Genomic DNA, 8637 nt, shown 5'->3' on the forward strand with positions numbered 1-8637 from the left:
GAGGAGCCACAAGAACTATGCACTTTAGGAGGGCAAAGTTTGATCAACTAAGAGAAGCCCTTAACACTGTAAATTGGGAAAATGTCCTCAAAAACAAGAGTACAGACGCTCAATGGGAGATTTTTAAGAATATCTTAAATTCTCACTGTGAAAGGTACATACCGTATGGGAATAAAAGAGTCAGGAACAAGAGAAAACCAATGTGGATAAATAAAAATGTAAAGGGGGCAATAAATGGCAAAAAAAAGGCATTTAAGCTACTAAAACAGGAAGGCAGTGAGGAAGCACTAAAAAGCTATCGGGAAAAAAATAAAATATGTAAAAATCAGATAAAAGCAGCAAAATTGGAGACAGAAAGACTCATTGCCAAAGAGAGTAAAACAAACCCCAAAATGTTCTTTAACTATATAAATAGTAAAAAGGTTAACAATGAAAGCGTTGGCCCCTTAAAAAGTAATGAGGGAGAAGTTATAGACGGGGATCAGGAAAAAGCTAATCTATTAAATATATTCTTCTCTGCTGTATTCACAGAGGAAAATGAAATGCCAGGTAATATACAGCAGGATGAGATAAATGCCCCAGTACATGTCGCCTGTCTAACCCAGGAAGAAGTGCAGTGCCGCCTAAAAAAAATCAAAATAGACAAATCACCAGGTCCAGATGGCATTCACCCCCGCGTTCTAAGGGAGTTAAGTAATGTAATAGACAGACCCCTATTTCTAATATTCAAGGACTCTATAGTGACAGGGTCTGTTCCCCAGGACTGGCGCATAGCAAATGTTGTGCCAATATTCAAAAAGGGGACAAAAAGTGACCCGGGGAATTATAGGCCTGTTAGTTTAACTTCTGTTGTGTGTAAACTGTTTGAGGGGTTCCTAAGAGATGCTATTTTGGAGTATCTCAATGAAAATAAGTGTATGACTCCATATCAGCATGGGTTTACAAGGGATCGGTCCTGTCAAACTAACCTGATCAGCTTTTATGAGGAGGTGAGCTCAAGACTGGATCGGGGTGAATCGCTGGATGTCGTATATCTTGATTTTTCCAAAGCATTTGATACGGTGCCACATAAAAGGCTCGTACATAAAATGAGAATGCTTGGGCTGGGGGAGAATGTGTGTATGTGGGTAAGTAACTGGCTCAGTGATAGGAAACAGAGGGTGGTTATTAATGGTACATACTCTGAGTGGGTGACTGTTGCTAGTGGGGTACCACAGGGGTCAGTTTTGGGTCCTATTCTTTTTAATATATTTATTAATGACCTTGTAGAGGGATTGCATAGTAAAGTATCAATCTTTGCAGACGATACTAAGCTCTGTAACGTGGTTAACACAATAGAGGACAGCGCACGATTACAAATGGATCTGCATAGGTTGGAGGCTTGGGCTGGGATGTGGCAGATGAGGTTCAACACAGATAAATGTAAGGTTATGCACATGGGGAAGAAAAATCCAGGCTGGGAATATGTATTAAATGGGAAAACACTGGGGACGACTGACATGGAAAAGGACTTAGGAGTTTTAGTTAACAGTAAATTTACCTGTAGCGACCAGTGTCAGGCAGCTGCTGCTAAGGCAAATAAAATCATGGGGTGCATCAAAAGGGGCATAGATGCCCACGACAAGGAAATAATTCTACCCCTGTACAAGTCACTAGTCAGACCACACATGGAATACTGTGTACAGTACTGGGCACCAGTGTACAAGAAAGATATAGTGGAGCTGGAGAGGGTTCAAAGACGGGCAACCAGAGTAATAAGGGGAATGGGAGGACTACAGTACCCAGAAAGATTATCAGAATTGGGGTTATTTAGTTTGGAAAAAAGACGGCTTAGGGGGGACTTAATAACTATGTATAAATATATAAGGGGACAGTACAGAGATCACTCCCAGGACCTATTTATACCCAGGACTGTATCTATAACAAGGGGACATCCTCTACGGCTGGAGGAAAGAAGGTTTCTACACCAGCACAGACGGGGGTTCTTTACAGTAAGAGCGGTGAGATTATGGAACTCTCTGCCAGAGGAAGTGGTGATGGTAAACTCAATAAAAGAGTTCAAAAGGAGCCTGGACGTGTTTCTTGAAAGCAATAATATTACAAGTTATGGATATTAGATTAATAGGGACAGAACGTTGATCCAGGGATTTATTCTGATTGCCATATTTGGAGTCGGGAAGGAATTTTCCCCCTGGTATGGGGCAATTGGCATCTGCTTCATAAGGGTTTTTTGCCTTCCTCTGGATCAACACAGTAGGGACACAATATGTATATAGGTTGAACTTGATGGACTTTGGTCTTTTTTCAACCTTATGAACTATGTTACTATGTTACTATATCACAGTAGCACACTTGAATTTACTGAGCTCTTCGGAGCAACCCATTTTTTTCACAAATGTTTGTAAATGCAGACTGTATGGCTGATTAAAACACCTGAATTCAATAATTCCATAATTAAGAGTTGTGTCCCAATACTTTTGTCCATATAGTGTATATTGACTTTCTTTGGTCATATTATAGCTATACCTACAGACTAAACATGATAGGAATACCTACAACTACACTAAGAGGTTGACAGATGGTCTTATAGAGGTAAAACTATGTTTTATTATTTTTTGCACTGAAGGGGATGGTTTGCATCTATTCCTTCAGCTTCAAATGAAAGAACTGTGAAATCACTGTGTAGATTTCATATAATATTCCACTAACTCCATTCAGCTTCAATAATTTATTAGGAAAACATGAACAAATAGCTTTGGTGTTTGTTTTTATTTAAAATGTGCTGCTGGAACATGCCCTTTTTCTTTTTTCTTAAAAAAATAAATCAGAATCTTTAACAGATTCTAGTGTAAGAGAATAATCTCATTAATGTTACAGAATGGTCTGCTTTCAGTATAATTGTACAACAATAATAAAGAATGATGGCCATAATGAATGGTTAGGTGCTGGTTTTACTTCTACCACTGATAAAATATTTAATTATATTTTGTATATTGCCTGAGCACTACATTTCTAAGACATTGGATCTGACTTGCCCCCTGGGTTAGATAAAAAACAAAAAGTGAAGGGAATCTCAGATTTCAGCTCACTTGTGCCAGTACATTAGACTGATCCTATGTCATGATCCTACCTTAGCAGAATGGTGAATCTCCTGCCATGAGGAGACATCGACAGGTGTTGTTGCATGCTTTGATGCTAATTCAGTGGCATCCTAGTTTAATGGCATTTCATGCCTTTGTGTCTTTAGAACTCTAAATGGATGGAAACTGCCCATCCATGCCTGTGTACTGAAATTTTGGAAAACATTCGTGGGTACACTTAATTTGCTTGTTTGTTGCACTTCTCAATTTTGACTTTTTATTTTGCTCCCCTGGTTTGCTGTCTGTCCTGGCCCTTTGGTCTGTACTTTGCCTTTGGTTTAGGTTTGCCCTTAGATTCGGTTTGATTGAGAAAAGCAGCTATGTCCTAGTAGCCACGGTACCTACAACCTCAACCAAAGGGGGAACAAGATCATTATAGCCTTTCCTTAGTGGTCTTTAGCCAAGGCCTCAGCACGGTATTTTTACATCCCAGACAGCCCAAAACGAAGATGCAAATGAACATGAAACTAGCATGACCAAGAGTTTGCAAAGCACGATATTTTTTTTTATACTCATGCAGTGCCTGATTTGCTCCCTAAACCACTGATCGAATCTGTAGTGTATGATTCACTATAAAATAGGTCTGACTATTCTACAGTTTTATCTTGTAATGTGATCTGTAACAAGCTGAAAAATATATTTTACCTAAATTTCTATATTTTTCAAGTTGAATAGAATTTTTTAAAATAATTTCCCACAAGAGGCATAGATTATGCCAGTGGATTTATAAGGAGTCTTGTTACCATGACAACCAAATGCAGGAAGCAAGCTGAGAGAATAGCGAAAAGAAAAGCAAAATCACACCCATCTATACTTATTCATTGTATTAATAGATGTATATTCTTCTAAATTATTCATCATATATTCTCCTAAACCAGTTTAATAAGTTCTATCCTTTTTGCAATGAACCACACCAAAGCAAGGCGGAAAATATTTTTTTTATATATAACTACGTAATATACATGTGTGATCATTACTTTCAAATATTTTAACCATAATGTTTCATAAAATGGTTAAATAATCTGAGTAAGAGTTAAAAATTGTTACCAATATACTTTATAGTGTGCTATAAAATGTGAAGACGTATTCAATATTTGCTGTTTGTGTTCCATAACCCCACTTGTCTCTTGTTGCTATTAGCAACAATCTAAGGCACTGATTTTTACCTAGATCCCTGTTAGACAAACAATGCTAATAAATAAAATATTTAATACAGTATTAACACTTGTACAAAGAATTCCCTTTTAAAAGACATTCACATGCAAAATAACTTTGTCTATTATTTTTGTTCTTTAGTATGTGAAAAATCTATATTTTATGCCACTGGTTTCGAAGTGCCCTGCAGGGAATGCGAGGTTAAAATGATGATGAATAGTCAATTGCGCTTCACACAATATTCTCAGAATATGCGTAAAGAGAATATTCTTATTTCAAACCAAGACATTGCTGGTGGCTATAATAGCAATTTTTGTAACTTCCTGCTGCTATAAGACATTAATTTCATGTCCTTCATTAGATAACCTTTGGTCACACAAAGTGTTAATTTTATGGCCTGACGATATTTTCCATTCAAGGGACAGTGTAGGAGACACCTGCATTTAATAATAATGCGCTTATACCAAAATGAGCATGTCTAAAAAAATGATAGGTAAGGCAGGAGCTCAGATGACAATTTACCTTCTCCACCAAGAAAAAAAAATAAAGAATCCTTGTGAAATCCAGCTCCACTGGGGCCGTCCCCAGTGACAATTTCTGTGTCTGAATAAATTATGTCAATGGGGGGAAAAAAAACCAATAGGCTCATTTGTATTGGGAACCACAAAAACTGCAAATTATTAAGGCAGAATAAAAAAAAAAATGTGCCATATTCGCACATACATGTGTTAGATCTCACAGGTGACCAAGGATATAAATACCTCTGACTTGAGCATGGAAGTCTGAGAATGGAAGCAAGCCACAGATTCACCGTGCTAATGGTGCGCAAGAATAATCAAAAGTCCTTGACAAACATATGGCGTATCAATATTCAATGCTGCCCTAAATTCTAAATATGCAACACACTCTAATTATTGGAAGATCCATTTGTTGTATTGTCTCTTGAAAAATCGATTTTTCTTCTTTAAGGATTTGTGTAATTTACAATTACTAGTGAATTGATTTGTCCATAATTACACTATACGTATACATACAGTGAACTACATTTTAATCCATAGTGAATTAACAGATTTTATATGGGGTTGATAAACATAATGATGGTCAGAAAAAACAAGAATTCTCAACTTGAGTAGTCATTAAAAAGATCAGGATCTCATGGTCCTCCATATTAGAATAACTCAAAGGAAACCTCCCTTCCAAGTTTTAATTTTCTCATGAGTTGAGCTAAAGAGCCGAGTTGCTATCATAGCAGACTCCACATCAAAGAGCCTGGAGAACTACAAAATATGCATGGGTAACAATGAATTCAACAGACATTAGGGACACATATGATCACCTCATTGTGATTGCTGTTCTGAAACCTTATAAAATCAAATTACAGTTATCAGTGATTATATTATTGTATGATTTCATGATGATCAGGCAGATATGCAAAAAAGTATAATGTCATGCCTTCCAAAAATTGAAATGGGCAAACAGCATTTGTAATTAGGAATAGCGGCCAAGCTGTTTTGAGCATATTATGTAACTATTTATAGCAATTTATAGAACTGGATCATTTGGAAACAAAGTGACTTAAAATAGATACGTTATCTACATATTTTGATTAACGTGTACATTTCCCATGTTGCATAGCAAAGTGTTGCTATGCGTTGTGGTGACATAGTGAGCATGTATGAAGTTATGGTGACTTACTTACTTTCAAGAAGATGTTTCATGTTGGAGCCCATGAACAAATCATGGAAGACATTGCGGACTTGGCAATTGAAGTCAAGTAACCTTGCATTTATCCAGGCTGTAAATCCATTTATTCGTGTTTTCGTTGTCATCACGTTCTCCTTAAAAATGAATGGTTCAATTCTTTAAGACAAAATTATACATATGCTTAAATATTTAAATCTGTATCATTAAATCTTTTAACAGTATGACTAAAATGTGTGAGCACTCTGAACAATGTTTCATACATATTTACACGTCAATCTTCTGGGAACTGCTATTTATTTTGAGTACATGCTATTTATGTCAAACTGTAAATGAACAATTACCAATTTGTATTTAAAGAAATAAAATGTTATTTATTGCTATATTTCTTATTTTTTTCTGTACAGCGAGCAGTGGCATAACCGAGGCGGGGGGCTGTCCAGGTGGGTCCCCCAACGCCAGTGCAACCCTCACCAAACTCCTTCTCATCCCACTCCGTGCAGACCGCCGGAGAGACATTATCCTTCAGTCCCAGCATGCGGAGTCTGAGCACTGGGTTATGATATAATTTCTAGGCGGCCAGATGTAGGCAGCGTGTGAGGGCCATGAGGGAGCAGAAGAGCTCTCACTGGCCAGAGGACAACAAACGTAAAGAGGGCGGTATGTGTGTATCAGTAAGTATGTCAGTGTGTGTGGATTTCAGTAATAATGTTTGTGTGTGAGTTTAAGTATGTTAGCGTGTGTTTAAGTAAACAAGTTAGTGTTTAAAGAGTGTTAGTGTGTGTGTGTGTGTGTGTTACTTTGTGTGAGTTTGTGTATAAGGAAGTATGTTAGCATGGGTGAACGTATGTTACTGTGTGTATGTCACTGTGTGTGAAAGTATGTTAGTATGTGTGTGTAAGTACGGTATATGTGCACATACGTGTATATGTGACTGTGTGTATGTTAGTGTGTGTAAGTATGTTACACTGTTTTAGTGTGTGTGTAAGCATGTCACTGTGTTTGTAGGAGGAGCTTGGGGCCCCATCATAAGTCTGGCAAGAGAGCCCCAACATTTTTTGTTATGTCATTGGCTTGACATTGATATAGACTGATTTAAATAAGAGTGCATATGTGAAAGTGAACACAGACATATTTATACTTTTATAACCCTTTTATGAGGAATATTTGTGAAACATATTTTACATTGTGAAGTACACAATTTTAAAACCTTTAGTTTTTTTTTTAATTGGTAAAGAGGATACCTTTGTTGGCTAACCGACGTATAATGGATTGCAAGCTTTTGAGACTATCTAGGTCTCATAATATGCCTGAAGAGACCTAGATTGTTTCAAAATACTGTGTCAGTTAGCCAACACTTTACCAAATTTGCTTTCTCTTTCTATGGTATATCATTACATAAGTTATGGTGGGTAAAAGGTGATGGAAACCCTTCCACTAAAATTTAAGGGGTAGTAGAAGTATTATTAAACACTCATCTACAGACACCTTCAAGGGATCCATGTATAAAGTGGATATAGAGGCAAAGGTGATAATTGTTAACCTTATTTGCATGTGCCTACCCAGAATCCCTTGTGGTTGTGAAAGCACCATGAGATTTCTGAGGGAAAAGCAAGCCTTCTGGCTTGTCTGGTGTCTGTAGATGAGTGTTTAATAATCTTTCTATGGTAAACATGGTAAAATGTACAAGATGGTATATAGTTTTTGTTTGATGTAATACAAAAATGTAAAGCAACTTGAAATAAAAATCATATCAACTATTAATATATTTACAATATCAATACTTCTCATGTACCCAGAAAGTGTAAATATGAATAAAAAAGTAAATTACAACTTCTACCTCCACACCATCTATAAACCATATTTTCTAAAAAATGAAATTTATAGATGTAGGATTTTGTGTCAAATTTTGTTTTTGAGATACTGTGTACTACAGATGTTACATTTGTTTAAATAATAATAATTCAGGATCAGCTTATATCTTCATGAATTCATAAATATAGGACAATAATTTAAAATTACATATTTTAACTAACTACATAATCTACATAATTTTGCATTTAGTTTCCTATAATCATCTGCTTGATTTCTCTAATTACATCAAAGTACTGTTAAAAGACATTTTACCTTTTTAAAATGCTCTTGAGTTCAGTTTTGATTTTTTTTTTTTCCTTGGCTGAAGCTACAGAAAGCTCCATGTCTCCACCCAGTGGGGAACACACTCCAAATCAGTTGTGATACAAAAAAGCAATATATTTCCTTGTGATAAATCAGCAACATGTAGAATTATAGAATTATTTTATTTTCTCTTGGAAGCTTAAATCAGAATAACACTTTGGCTTGATAGGACGTGTTACTATGAGCCTTGGGTGAACAATTGTTGCTAAAACTTGCTTAATATCCCTAGCGCCATTTGATATTGTGATTAATACAGTTGCCATGGACGTAGGGATTTAGAAACATTTCTCTTTAACCCACAATTAAATCCTTACATTGAAGTTTAATCTCCAGTGGTGCAGTAAAGCACTGACAGTTAAAAAATTAAGTCTTATGTTATCGTTATAGAGACAATGTTCCAAGAGGACAGCCATCCAGTGCGGAAATAGCTTTAGAGTGGGTACAGGGAATAAGCGGAATACCC

Source organism: Sceloporus occidentalis, unplaced genomic scaffold (genome assembly GCF_023333645.1).
Source record: "Sceloporus occidentalis isolate IW3139 unplaced genomic scaffold, rSceOcc1.0.p SCAF_28, whole genome shotgun sequence".
Lineage (NCBI taxonomy): Eukaryota > Metazoa > Chordata > Lepidosauria > Squamata > Phrynosomatidae > Sceloporus > Sceloporus occidentalis.